Raw genomic sequence first — 15,360 nt, forward strand, 5'->3', positions numbered from 1 at the left:
AGCCTCTGTGAGCACAGATAAGCTGGGTCCTTCCCTGAGAAAGGTCTCTGTTCCTCTGACAAATGAGTGGCTAAACCATCCAAACAGAGGCTTAGGTCCAAACAGTGGCAAAACCATCCCACATAGGAACTCTGTGGGTATGTGTTTGTCAGCTGCTGGCTTCCCTGCCTTGACCCCAGGGGTTTTGCACATACCTCACTGGTTGTGCCTGCATAATTCAGGGGTGTCATTACCTGGTAATCCCTGCACAATTGCACCTGGCAACCCTGTGCAATATTTTCAATAAATTTCCATTAAACTTCAATAAATGTATTCTGAAGGTCCTCAGCACTTCTCAGTGCCAGGGAGCAAGGAGAGTTAATTCAGAGCTCCCTGTGGGGCCCCCTTAGGCGCAAGCCACCAAAGGAGTTCAGTCCCAGGCATCAGGAGCTACATGTAAACAGGGAAGGCACCCCTTCACAACCATCACGGGGCGGCATAGTTGGCATTCATATCCTATCTTCAGCAGAGCTCTGGGTTCTGGCAACTGTCAAAAAATCATCAGTCTCCCCTACCTTGCTCATGAAATAGACAAGATTGTGGGACCAGCTACTGGAGCTATTTAAAAATTCCAGGTCCCAGTTATCTGACCCGACATTGACCTGATTTTGGAGCTAGTTTTGTTTCCTTTGCAGTTATTTTCATGCCAGAATATGCTTCTATTTTACAAATAACCAACCAATCCTCCTGGGCAGATCAGGGCTCCTACTGCCAAGTCTTGAGGTTGTAGCTCCAGGAATCTTGAATGGAAATGAGGACAGGTGCCTGACAATAAGGTGGTGGTTACTGAGGGCTCTAGGAGCTCAGTGAATTCTCCCTTCCAGGTGGCGGAAGTGCCGTGACCAAGGTATCTTAGAGAGGGTGCAGTCCATGGCAGCCTCATCTAGATAAGTTTACCCTCAGTGGAAGGAAGCCAGGAGCCTGAACCACATGACTCAGTATGAAATCTTAGGTGTCGGAGATTTCTAGAGGAAGAGGGCAGAGGCTGGGAACTTTCAACCAGGAGGGGAAATGTGTGTGTGAGAGAGAGAGGGCGCAGATTCACATTGCTGGATTGAAGGACTGTTAGACCAACAGGATAAAGAGATATAAAGAGTTTCCTGTAAATTTTGAAGCTGTTTGGGGTAGGGGGAGCTCATACGGAACACCCATTTTCTCTGCTTGAATTCAAAACCCAGAGAGAGAGACGCAGGCAGTCAACAGGTGGAGATCAGTTACCAATACCCTGACTAGAGAGTACAGGGTGTCCCAAAAGTCAGCCCTAAATTCACCATACATAGAGAATTTGGGAAATTATAGTTAAATGTACCTCTATTTACAAAATTCCACAAAATATTTATAAACTATTCTCTACGCGTTGGCCTCCTCTTCGTAAAATTTAAAAACTTTTAATCAATTATTTTGTACATAAAGGTACATTTAGCTACAATTTCTCATTTTCTCTACATATGGCAATTTTAAGGGCAACTTTTGGGACACCGTGTGCGGTTTTAGATACACAGCCGTGGGGTTGTGCTAACACTCCATCTGTGTGGACCATTCCAGTCCTTATTGTTAATTCTGAGCATAACAGTCCTTATGCAAAAAGCCCTTACATATGTTTAAGACAATTACATCTGAAGACTATTACCTCTACATACATTAAAATGGCAATAAGAGATTAAGTGGGGTACAGCACCTCATTTGATGTAGATAGAATGGAATATGGGGTTACTGGTACCCAAGTTATGGAAAGTTTAGTGCGATCATATTTAACCTTATTTTCCAGCCATCATCTCAGACACTATGATGGCCCCCATGGAGATGGGTAAATTCTTCCGGAGATCTCTACCTGATCATTAAAGAGTGCTCCTTTCTTCCTCACTAAAGTAGATGAGGTAGACTTTGCTTCTCAGTGTGGCTTTGGGGGGTGTCCAGGTAACAAAGAGACCACGACTTCAGGAAACAATACCTACGAGTCTAGTTTACTTCTGAACTCCTGAAGCTTGGGCATGAATCAGAGTAAAATAAACATATATGTAGAAATTCCGCCTGTGAATTGCATTCTAGTCACTGTTTCCATCTCTTTCTCTTTGCCCCTTAATATGGTCGAAATGTCCAGCATGAGCTAGAAAATAAGTTTGTGTTTCTTGATGAAGTCCAGTTGTATGGACATTATTGTGTTCCTAATTCCTCCAAACTGAGTCCTCTGGAATTTTCCCATATTGAAATCAAATACTCACACTTCTGCCTGGCTCTCAAATTCCAAGTCAGCCTCATCTTCCCTTGCACACAGCTGTAGGTGACATTTTTGTGGGAGGTTATCACAGTGTAAGGATTGTGTGAGTACTCAAGACTTATCTAATCAGGTTTTCTTGACACCTCTTTTATTGTGTTCAAGTCTCATGGGCCGATCAAGTGACTGGACTGTGTAGTGAGGGGCAAGAAAAGAGCGCTTCCTAGAAAATGCTTGTTCTTATTTTAGATCCATTCTCCTACAAGTTGGAGCTTGGCTTCGTGGCTCAGGCATCATCATTCCTGACTGATCGCTGACATGGAAACCTAAGCCCTAGTCCTCTCTCTCTAGTTTTAGAAAATGTTCCAGAATGGGGGAGGTATTCATACAAGATGGTTCTTGAGGGCCCTTGTGGATTCTAAAAGATAATTTCCACAGCATTTAACACAATTTCTTCCTGCGGCCTACCACCAAAATTGATATTTAAATATGGAATGGGTGAATAAGTGAAAGAAGGAATAAATGAATAAATAAATGGCCAGCATTGTCAGGTGACTATGTTGCCAAGTCCCCTTCCTAATTCCTCTCTTGAAAACCATTTTGCTTTGAATTAAAACTCTTGGGGGGCGGGAGAGAAGAGACTCACAGTGCCAGACACACTCCTTGGTCTGCTAGAGTTCCAGTGATTGGGAGGTCCACTCACCTATTTTTGGGTGTCTCACCACATGGAGATGTAATTGGTATCCTTCTAAACCTCAAACTTATTAGGATGGCTGTTATCAAAAAATGAGAAAGAACAAGTGTTCGTGAGAATGTGGAGAAATTGTACTTTGCTGGTGGGAATGTAAAATGGTACAAGTGCCATAGATAATAGTTTGGTGGTTCCTCAAAAAGTTAAACATAGAATCCAGCAATAAATACTATGATCCAACAATTCCGCTCCTAGGTATATACCCTGTCTTGGTCTGTTTGGAATAAAGGCATATGGGAGGCTGGGGAATAGTTTATTTTGCTCATGGTCCTGCAGGCTGTACAAGCATGGCACCAGGACCCGGGTCTGGTGAGGGCTTCAGGAAGGGGAGACAGAGCATGCAGAGATCGTGGTGAGAGAGGAGGCAAGAGATTGGGGGTAGGTGCCGGGCTCTTTTTAACAAGCAGCTCTCATGGGAGCTAATCGACTGCATACTCACTACTGTAAGGAGGGCACCAAGCCTTTCATGACCTAAACTCCTCCTATTAAACCCCACCTTGCAAACTAGGGATCAAATTTTAACACAAGGTTGGAGGACAAATGTCCAGACTATTGTATACCCAAAGAATTAAAAGCAGGGATTTAAACAGATATTTGTGCATCACATTCATAGCAGTGATATGCCCAACTGTTCTTTAACACTATGGTCCCAACCCTTGGACCATGGACTGGTACCAGTCCGTGACCTGTTAGGAACCAGGCCGTACAGCAGAAGGTGAGTGGCAGCAAGTGAAGCTTCGTTTGTATTTACAGCCATTCCCCATCACTTGTCTCACTGCCAGAGCTCCACCTCCTGTCACATCAGCAGTGACGTTAGATCCTCCAAGGAGGGTGAGCCCTCCTGTAAACTGCACATGTGAGGGATCGGGGTTGCATGTTCCTTATGAGAATCTAATGCCTGATGATCTAAGCTGGAGCTGAGGCAGCAATGTTAGTGCTGGGGAGTGTCTGCAAATACCTATTGTCATTAGCAGAAAAGTTTGGCTGCACAGAGACCATAATAAATCAAACGCTTGCTGCAGAGTCATACTGAAACCATCACCACCCCATCCCTGGTCCATGGAAAAATTGTCTACCATGAAACCAGTCCCTGGTGCCAAAAAGGTTGGGAATGCTTCTTTAACAGATGAACAGATAAACCAATGGTCTATAGAGACAGAAAGAGACAATGAAATACTATCCAGCCTTTAAAAGGAAGGCTTCTGATACATGTCACAGCATGGATGCATTCTGGAAACATTACTCTCCATGAAATAAGCCAGACATAGAAAACAAATATGTATTGTATGGCTCCACTAACATGAGATCCCTCATAAGCAACTTCTTAGAGAATGAAAGTAGAATGGAGGTTACCAAGGCTGGAGGTAGAGAGGAGTGGGAAGTTATTGTTTAACGGGTATAGGGTCTCACGTCAGGATGGTAACAACATGCTAGAAATGGATGGCGATGGTTGCACAGACAGACTGATGTAGTTTCTCCCGAATGTGTCAACTGTGGAGATCACAGAAATAAAGCCCACTCCTAGGGCCAGAGAGGTTGACCCCAATGATGACCACGTAACTGGCCTTATTGCCACCCTCTCCTGGGTCACAACACCCACAGGGCTAAACGCATGGAATGCATTCTCTTTGCAGATGTACCTTGCTATAAAATAAGCAGAACCCCTAGGGCCCCTCCTGAAAGTGTGACTCATTCAAGAATCTAGTCAAGGCAATGACCAAAATTTTAATCTTCTGCAAGTCCAAATCCAGTGTTTCTGTTGCCAGAGTAATAAGTCCCTCTGCTTGGCACCCAAGCCAGTCAATGGAGTAGCAGCTGGGAGATCAATTTCACTTTATTTACAGAAAAGCCAGCAATTTTGGAGAGCAGCAGTGATATCTCCTCAAAGAACTGCTCTGCTCTCCTGTTTTCCTTTGCTACTTTACTCTCATGGTAAAAGCAAGCATCAGCAATGTAATTAATCATCATAGTATACATTAAACAGATTTTTCCCTTGTAAGTTACAAGGTTGTACAATATCCTTCCATCTTAAAGTGGTTATATCTTCAAAGCATTCCTGTTCTAGACTTAATTTATAGTTAGCTACTTCTAAGTGTACTGGGTCCTTGACCAGTTCCATGGTCCTTGGAGTGTCTAGTCTTCTAACTTTATCTATAACAGAAGACCTTGTACATGAATAAACAATTCCAGATGGCAGCCACAGGCTCATCCAGTCCTGCCAGGGCCTGTCCAGCAGCAGCCTATGTGTAATAGTTATTTAGGAGAACAATGGTTGCCATAACTTCTTCCATAGCCCCATGGGAAGTCTTTCAAGAAAACTTTTCCATTGTTTGACATTTGAATCCAGCGTCCTTGACACGAAGCCATGCTTTGCAAGTATCACAAGGCGTTTTCCTCACCTGGTGAAGTCCACTCATCATTTTCACTTTGCATGTGAGCTTAATCTCTTCAGGGCCCCATTTAGCACAGAGATAACCATATGTCTTCTGATTTTATGGTTGCAGAAGCCACCACATCAAACCATCCACTGGCTTTTTCTGAGCAAAGTGATCCATCTGTGCAATTGATCTAGACCATTCTCCTGCCCAAACTCAGCAAGAGCAGCTCTGCCTCTCACTACCCAGGGCAGCATGAGTGATGGCCCCTCAATCCTGATTTTCAGCCCCAAGGCATCTGCTCATGGAGTTTCTATTGTTCTTGGCATATCAACAAGTGTGCTGTTAATTAAACTTTCTGAATTGTTATTTCCAGCCAGTGGCTGCCTTGAGGTGACAAGAGCAGGCCATGCAAACTCTATCTACAGTCCTGGATTTGCAGGATGCTGGTTCTGGAACAGCAAGCCTCAGGTATCCAGGCTGGGCAATGTCTCACTCATACACCACCTGCTGCAGCTGGGGACAGACAGTGAAGCCTAGTGGTTAGGAACGTGAGCTCTGAACTAGATACTGGGATTTCCATCCTGGCTCCTACCCAAACAACTTCTGTGATGGTGAAAACATTCTCTTAACCTCTCAATATCTCTGTTTCCTTATTACTGGGGATAGTATTAGTATATCCTCTCCTTCAAAAGTTAGGATTAAATAGATTCTAACTTGTGAAATCCTAAAAATAGTGCAGGAAGTTGAATAAGAGCCCAGCACAGGCTAATTACTACCACTCTTGGTATTGCTAATATATAGCTTGATTTATAGAGCAATTTGCTAAAATGCTACCCCCTGAAACTTCCTGGCAGTGCCTGGTCAGAATCCAGGGTTTAAATATTCAAAAGCAGTCATGTTGAGTGGCAACCCTTGGCCTTCCCAAAATCCTCTTAAATCTTTGGAGGCTGCAGCAACTTGGAGGCTAAAGACCACGAGTCTTCAGCTGTCAAAGTTGTTGAGTCGCTTGCCCCTCTCTCTGCCTATTGTTTGATGACCTCTGTATAATCTACAGAGGACTTTGTCTGACATTCCCTGGCTCTGCCCTGGTGACGGCCCAGCCTCCTGTCATACTGGCTGATGTCTGAAGTCTTGTGAGTTCTGACGCTCTCTTCACTTTTGCCTGTCCCTTTGAGCACGTCTTTCCTTGGTGTGACAGAGCCACAGGGGGACATCGTGACCCTTCCCCATTCTCTATAACCTCTCTCATGGCTCACCCTTCTAGATCTGCGGGTATCAGCTCAGGTTCCACATCCCCACTGGTCTTGGCCCAGTCCCCGCTCTGTGTCCCAGCACGAGGGCTCCTCATTCACTAATGTCAGGCTTGTGGTCTCACTCCCATCCCCTGCTAGATGCCAAGTTCCTAGAGGGGCAGAGACCACATTATTTCTTATAGACTCTCTAGTCCTGGGAGCACAATGTTTGTCATTTCAAGGTTGTTCAGAAAATAAGTGAGCCATCTATCGAGGGATACAGAACCTGCTAGTATCAGGGGAAACTGATAAAGGGTACTCAGGGCAAACAGTCGACATGACTGAAATTTGGAGAAGGCTTTGCAACAGAAGCCATAGACATGCTGGGCTTGAATGATAAGGATGATTTTGATGAGCAGACAAGGGACAGCAGTTGTCTCCAGACTATGGGACCCACAGGAACCGATTCCCGGGCCTGGAGATCCATGTGGCTGAAACCTGGGGTGGGTGGGAGGAAGAGAAAAGGCTGGAGGGAGGGAGAGGCTCTGCACTAGAAGGAGATCGTATTTGGGGAGTTAGAATGTGAAGGCTGTTTAACACCAGGAAGAGGTCGGGGTTTGTTCTACAGAGAACCAGGATCTATTAAAGTACTTTAAGCAGGATGGTATTTTAGTAAGGGTATTTCTGAAATAGCAAGGTGCAGACAGTGTGACAGTGCCCAGCTCTTCAAAGAGACTTTTGTGGGGGAACCAGGAAGACAATTTTTTTTTTTTTTGCGTTTTTTGGCCAGGGCTGGGTTTAAACCCACCACCTCCGGCATATGGGGCCAGCGCCCTACCCCTTTGAGCCACAGGCGCTGCCCCAGGAAGACAATATTTTTGCTGTATTCTCTTTGCTCCTTTTCCATTTTCCTCATGTGTTTGTATTATACTTTCTTTAAAAGTTCCCAATTCAAATAGATTATAAACAGTTAAAGTGAGTGAATGAAAGTAAGGAAAGAAAGAAAAAGGAAGGAAGGAAGGGGGTGGCGCTTGTGGCTCAAGGAGTAGGGTGCTGGTCCCATATGCCGGAGGTGGCGGGTTCAAAACCAGCCCTGGTCAAAAAATGCAAAAAAAAAAAAAAAAAGAGATGTCATCAAAAGCGACAGTGCCAACAAACAAATCCTCACAAATGAAATGGAATTTTCTGCTTTGCATAATAAAAGGTTAAATAATATGTCTCCCAAGGAATAAATTTATCCCAGTTATTTGACTCAAAACTAAACACTGCTCTGCTCACTTTTTAATATGCCTTGCATTATGTGGCGTCATTTATATCTAAGTCATATTTCTTTGAAATAAGCAATATAAATTTTCTATCTCTAGTGTCCTTTATATCAGCCAAGCCCACAATATTTATTCACTGTAACTTCTTCCTGGAGCTGGGAGTTGATCCATCCTGGTCTTGCTAAAATTTGTGCTGTCTCAGATTCGTATGGAGAAGAATCTATTTCCACACAGTTTCACTTCTTTTAGGTAATTTTGGTGTCTCTACTGGCCACAGTAGCAAATGCCACAGATATCACTTCTCACTCCCCTGGTCCAATGGACCTTCTAGAGTGGGGTAGCCAGATAAAGGAATTTTTTTTTTTTTTTTGTATATTTATACGGTAGGTCTAGGGACCCCATAGCAGAGTCCTTCTAACTTTTTTAGACCTCCTGCCTTGACCCCACTCCCCATTTTCATGCCTTTATTTATTTATTTAGAGACAGAGTCTCAAGCTGTCGCCCTGCATAGAGTGCTATGGCATCATAGCTCACAGCAACCTCCAACTCTTGGGCTCAAGCAATCCTCTTGCCTCAGTTTTTCTATTTTTAGTACAGATGGGGTTTCGCTTTTTGTTCAAGCTGGAACCCTCAAGCTCAAGCCTTCCACCTCCTCGGCTCCCAGAGTGCTAGGATTACAGGCATGAGCCACCGCGTCCAGCTTTCATGCCTTTACTTCCTTCAACCTCTCAAATTCCACAGGGATGCCCTGCTGGCACCCCCTGACCATTGCTTACCTGCTTATTTCTCTACACCCAGCAGCATCCTCCCATCTTGAAGTGCTGAATTCATGGATGGGTATCTTCTACCATGGGAATCCGTCTCCAGCCTTGGATGTCTAAGCCTCCCTCTCACTGTTTACGTTCAGTCTTTAGCTGAATTTCTCCTATGTCCATTGCATCTGTGCGCTCAGATCTTTGCTGAGTATGGCATGAGGAATTCACCCTGATCCAATGGCATCTTCTTTTCATGATGATGAATGGCCAAAGCTCAGGGGTAAAACTACGGGGAGAGAGAATTAAAAAGCCACTGCTCTGGGGGTCGTTTCTAATGTCTAGGAGCTTGTTAATATGGAATTCATCTTCCCAATAACCAGATCATCCTGTGTGTCTGTACACTATCCAGGCAGAGGCCATGGGCTCCACTTTCTTATTACTGAGCTACTATTTCATTAAATGAGTTGGACTTGATAGACTACATGCAGAAAGCAATTTTTTTTTTTTCTGTGCTATGCTGAATGCTTCTTTTTGCTCCTGGATGAAATCCCAGGCAGGTCCTACAGAATTAACAAATAGGCTCATTTATCAAGTAATAAAAATGTCCAGTTCAATCCAAAACTCAAATTTGTCATATAATTTAAGCTCCTTCCTTCCCACCAGGTTGGTCCTGATACAAGATTAGGAGCTGACAGTGGGGTAGAGGGTTGTGGTTGGCTTCCTCCCTCATCCTGGCTCCCCTAGAAAAGAAAATGGATGGATGCAAGAAAGGGCTCACGTGGTTGTCCCCTTCACACTTTGGCAGCAGGCTCTTTCTCCTGTGTAGTACTTTTGTGGGTTCTTGGGGAGGGTCTTCCCTTGACACTTCCCCTGATATTGTGGGAAACTCCAACCTGCAGTTCTTTTAAAGTAGGCAAAGTTTCATCCACCTGCCCGCTCACCTGCCTACCCCTAGAACACACCTATGTTGGGCTACCTTTGTCTCTCAAGGTCTCTCTACTCTGTGCCCTGGCAAGGGCAGCCACATTCACAATCTTTTCTTTGGGCAGCTTCACAAATGTGGTCTCTGAAGCCATCCTCACCTTGTTTAACATGAGAGGGAAAAAAACTCACTCCCCTTCCCTGCGGCCAGGGGAGGGGTGAGGTAGTGCCAGCTTCTGCCAGTTCTCTTCAAACAAATCTTTGCCATGGGCAATGTCACTCTCCTAATAAATTACTGGCTTCCTGTTTTAAACTCTTGAGGTGGGTGGCAGAAGAAATCTGGGGGCCTCCCCTGTGCCAGCCCTACAAAGATGACTTAGCACGCCCCTCGAGGATAATCCTTAGCTTGGGGGACCCCACCCAAATTTCAACCCAAGAAAAGTATAGTTTTAATATCTTATTACAATTACTGTTCAGGAGCCAGCCATAGCCATAGAGGTCAGACAGTATTGAAAAGTCATTTTTAGTGGAAGAGCTTCTAGAAATCTGATCGTGCTAAATTTTGACCTGTTATATTTTTATATTTATTTCTTGGGAGAGAGAGGAGGAAACCTGGGGGATATTGCTCTCAACATAATATGATTATTCTGAAGGGGACACTGGGAATAATTAGATGTGCTCCTATATTTTAAGAAAAGAGATCCCACTTCGTTGGCAATCTCAACAATAAAAATAAATGAATGGGACTTCATTGAGCTGTAAAGTTTCTGCACAGCTAAGGGCAAAATAATTAGAGCAAATAGACAGCCTTCAGAATGGGAAAATATACTTGCATGTTTAAAATTTGACAAAAGCTTGATAACTAGAATCTACAAAGAGCTGAAATTAATCAACCAAAAAAGAGCAAATAATCCCATCTATCACTGGGCAAGAGACATGAATAGAACTTTCTCTGAAGAGGACAGATGAATGGCTAACAAACATGAAAAAATTCTCATCATCCCTAATTATCAGAGAAATGCCAATCAAAACCACCCTGAGTTATCACCTAACTCCAGGGAGAACAGCCCACATTACAAAGTCCCAAAGCTGCAAATGCCAGCAGCATTTGGATATGGACAGAAGGAAACACTTATACACTGTTTGTGGGACAGCAAATTAATACAGCCTCTAGGAAGGAAATATGGAGCATCCCCAAAGAACTCAAACTAGATCTTCCATTTGATCCTGCAATCACATTACTAGGCATCTACCCAGAAGAAAAAATCATTTTATCATAAAGACATTTGTACTAGATTGTTTATTGCAGCTCAATTTACAATCACCAAAATATGGAAACAACCTAAATGCCCGTCAACCCAGGAATGGTTTAACAAGCAGTGGTATACATGAACTCTGAGAGGACACAGATATTCAGACTCCAGCAGTGGTGCAGATGCAGGAGTTAGGAAGACACTGTTGCTGAACTAATTCATGATTGGCTTACCCAGGGGCACCTAGAAGCAGAGCCTGAGATGAGGGTACAGGTGCTTGTGTGCTGTTGAGGGAACGCGCAAAGGGAAAGTGCAGGCAGAAGGGCAGGGTAGGTTATGGTTGGGGGCCATGAGCCGCCAGCACTCACAGCAGCTGGAAGGGTGGAATGGCTTGTGAAAGAGATCTGGATGGGCCCAACAGCACTGACTATACTTCTCTAGTAGAGACTAGAGGCTAATCAGCAGGTAGTGTGATTAATTCAGACAAGTACAGAAAAAGCATGAAAAGAACAAATTCTATGTAAGGTAGCTGAAGATTTCCTGTTTCATTTTTGGGACCAAGTGCAATATGAAAATGTGGTATACCTTGTCCAAATTTATAAGAATTTCAAGAGCATTAAACCAAGCACAGGCCCCTTGTAAAGGTGGGACTCTGAACTACATGAAGCTGACCCTGAGGGCCAGGGGCCTGCCAAGCAGTGGGGAAACAACAGGATTTTGAAAGAGATGAGTTACAAACTCCAATTCATGTTTTAGGAAGAAATTTTTGACACCAGAGCCAAATAGGGTCATGGAATCGGCTTTATGATAATTCGTGGTGCTTTGCAGGCAATTTTGATGCCTCTTCATGCCTTGCAATGAAGCAAAATGTTAAATCTTCCAAAAAGAAGGCCATTTTCTGTTGCTGTTTAGTTAATAATAACACCTGTAATAGTTATTTCTGTGTGAAGAAATGATTCTATATCCCTAATGAATAAAGTTCTTCAAACTATTTTAAAAAAAAAAGAAAAACAAGCAGTGGTATATGTATACCATGGAATACTATTCAGTCATAAAATGATGAAGACTTCACATCTTTTGTATTAATCTGGATGGAGCTGACACACATTCGTCTTAGTAAAGTATCACAAGAATGGAGAAGCAAGTATCCAATGTGTGTACTGGCTTCAATAGTAATATAAAGCCAGTAGCTGATAGAATACACACCCATATAGGAGAAAAATTCAATTCAATTCAAGATTGGGGGGGGGGGGGAGAGAGATCGGGCACAACGTGTGGAACACAACTACAATAGGGACTTCACCTAACAGATGCAAACATTGTAACCAATTGTTTGTACCCTCATATTAATCTGAAATTTAAAAAAAGCAAAAGGAAAGAAATCCCATAGGGGAAGGGTGTATTTCAAATGTACCCACAGGCAAAGGCTGAAAGGGATGGTGGGATGTGAGGCATATTACTATTATAGCAAATATTCTAAGAAAGAAGAAAAGGAGCTGATATTTCCAGAAAGCCACGAGGGTGCACGTTGTGCTGAGATGGCTGCTGTCAGGATATAAACGCTCTGGGTGGAGAACAACCAGGCACACAGGCCAGGGAGAAGCTTGAACCGGGGAGGAGGTGTGAGGACAGCACCATGTCTTGGGTTCAATAAAAATAACTCCATGGTGTGCAAGGCTCTGTCCTGTGCACTTATGTCTGAACTTGTTTGATTGTCACAATACCTTGGTGACATTATTACACCCGTTTTACAGGTGAAAAACTCCAGGTGCCCACAGTGAAAGTAACTTGCCCAAAGTTGGGCAGCTCCTCTTTAGTGGCTAAGTCAGAATTCAAGGCCAAGTCCCCAGGCCTCCGAGGCTGCCTTAGACACCCACCTCCCCATGCAATCTTTCTGCTAAATCATCCATTCTGAGCCCTGCCTGGGGTTCTGAGCCTCCAGGGTGCAGACTCTGTTTTGTTCCCCCTTATAACCCCAGCATCTAGCCGTACCTGGCCAGTAGCACATGCGCTGAGTGTGTGGACTTGAACTAGTGTAACGGGGGGAAGGAGACTCCACCTGGTTCTTGTTTTTGCCAGAGCCTCCAGACTAAGGACAGTGAGTGAGAAGAGTCCTCTACATTCTAAACAGAGGTGTTGTCCGCAACCTCCTTGAATCCCGAGAGGAGGCCATTTCCACCTATCTATGAAGAGGCAAATGGCTCTTGGGAGAGAAAAAAGATGCCTTTGAAGAGACTATGTAGGGTGAAGAGGACACCAGGGCTTTTCTCCTCCTCCTCGTCACCTCCACCCCTCAAGGACAGTCACTTGGTGGGAGTTGTGCTCCCAAAGGGGAGGTTGGCAGCTCACTCATGAACCCTGGGAGAGCTCAAAAGGGTCCTTGAGTTTGAGGATCCTGAAACTAGGGCTCAAAGCAGCCCAAAGGCAGAGAGCTGTCTGAGGCTTCCATTAGGCAGGGAGAAAAGAGTGAGCAGCCTTGGGAGTGCCCTGCAAATCCCCAGTTTGGAAAGGACCACAGCTCAGGGGGCCTGCCAGAGTGGAGGAGCCTGGGAGCATCCTAAGATGTCCTCTACATGTGCATTGCCCCTGTTGGGGACGCTATTTTCATTCAGGACCCCTGAAATGCTGAGAGAGCTGTAGGTTCGGGGTGGGGAGAGGTGATGGTGGTGGGGAGGTGTCTCCAAAGAACTTACAAAAACATCTCATGGGAAATTTCCAATATGTGTACATTAGTGATGAGAAAAAGCATTGCACAGCTCAAAGAAAATGACAATCAGCAGTCCCCCAGGGCCCCAGCCAGAACTACAATTAGCAGAGAGAGTCAGGGAGGGGCAGGAAGGGTGGCAGTTGGGAGTAAAGGGAGAAGTCTCCTCTGGGTGAGAGTGAAGTTTGAGTTTGAATTATACTGGACTTTCTAATATTTGAAAGTTGACAGACCTCTGTACAATCTGGCCAAGATGCCACCGAGCTGTGGTGACAAGAATGACTGAATGGCTCTGAGGGCCACGGTGGGGAAACACAAAGCTGTTTCCTGATTTCACCCACCAGCCCCAGCCTGCTCAGTACACCGAGGTGGTGGCAGGCAGGCGGGTAGCAGAATGTTAACAGGTAACTGTGTTCCCCTAATTCTAAGACACAGTGTTTTCTGAGAAAACATTTTAATGTTCCTGAAATCCGCTGCCTTATAAATCCAAATGCACATTTACAACTTTTTCCCTGAAAATGTTTTTAAAATTTATGTTGTCTTAAAATATATAGGATGGAGACTAGTCTATAATGAAAGAGGCCTTAGAGCTTTATGGTTTGGGAAGTGCTGTCGTTTGCATTACTGTAAGTTGCGTGTCCCTCTCTGACCTCCCCAAGAAGTGATGTCATCCAACCTGGGTGAGGCCAGAACAGGAGTGAACGGGGCTGACTTGAAATTCTGGGGCAGAAAAGATGAAGGTCTCACATCTGAGTTGTTGGCAAAAGATGTCCAGTAACCACAGGCTTTGAGTGGTTACAATCTGAACACAGAATACAATCTGAAGTAGACACAGGATGGTGAACGTGAGTGAGTGTGGAGAGAATTTTTAGTGCCTGTGGCTCAAAGGAGTAGGGCGCCGGTCCCATATGCCGGAGGTGGTGGGTTCAAACCCAGCCCCGGCCAAAAACTACAAAAAAAAAAAATAAAAATAAAAAAAAAAATAAGAAAGAGAGGAAGGAAGGGAGGGCGAGGAAGTGAATTTAGTTGAGTCTATAAACAGGAAGAGACTGTTGGGAGACCAAGATGATAGATTGAGAGGTGCAACTCCATAAATTAAGCCTAAGAAGGAATGTTAAACCCGAGGACACTGAACCCTACAAAATTGGATTAAACAACTCACACATAGTTACACAGCCAAGAGGCAACAGAATCAATCCCCTCCGCTTTTTTTTCCATCTTCTTGCTTAATGAGAAAAAAAAAAATCTTCAAAATGAAAGGAATAACACAAGGATGCCTAGAAGGGTAATGACGCTCAGGGTGGCAGAGGTATGGTAAGAAAACCTCTAGCTTTGGGTGGGAGATTTTGAGTTCACAGCGGCCACTCTACTTGTCAGGCCAACCGGAGAGGCCACCATTGTGTGGTGGAGCATCTTCCAGCTGGACCTGGGCAAGGTTTAAGAATTAGCGAGAGCAGAGAGAGAAGGAGGGAAGGGGGTGGGGTCTCGGTGTGTGACACACCTTTTGGGGGCAAGGCATAATTGTAAGAGGGACTTTACCTAACAAATGCAATCAGTGTAATCTGGTTTCTTGTACCCTCAATGAATCCCCATCAATAATAATAATAATAATAATAATAAAGAATGGGGCAGCGCCTGTGGCTCAAGGAATAGGGCCAGGGTTGGTGTGCAAAATAGAACCTCTTCTGCCCCCAGGAGGCTGCCTCTTCTATAGAGTTTCCCCTTCCCCAGTTCAGAACCAACATCCCAGAGTCCCCCAAAAACTTAGAGGTGGACCCCAGAACCCTTACTATACAACCTGTGTCATGTCAAGCAGGAACAAGATCTTTCAAATTTCAAAAAGGTCA

Source organism: Nycticebus coucang, chromosome 24 (genome assembly GCF_027406575.1).
Source record: "Nycticebus coucang isolate mNycCou1 chromosome 24, mNycCou1.pri, whole genome shotgun sequence".
NCBI lineage: Eukaryota > Metazoa > Chordata > Mammalia > Primates > Lorisidae > Nycticebus > Nycticebus coucang.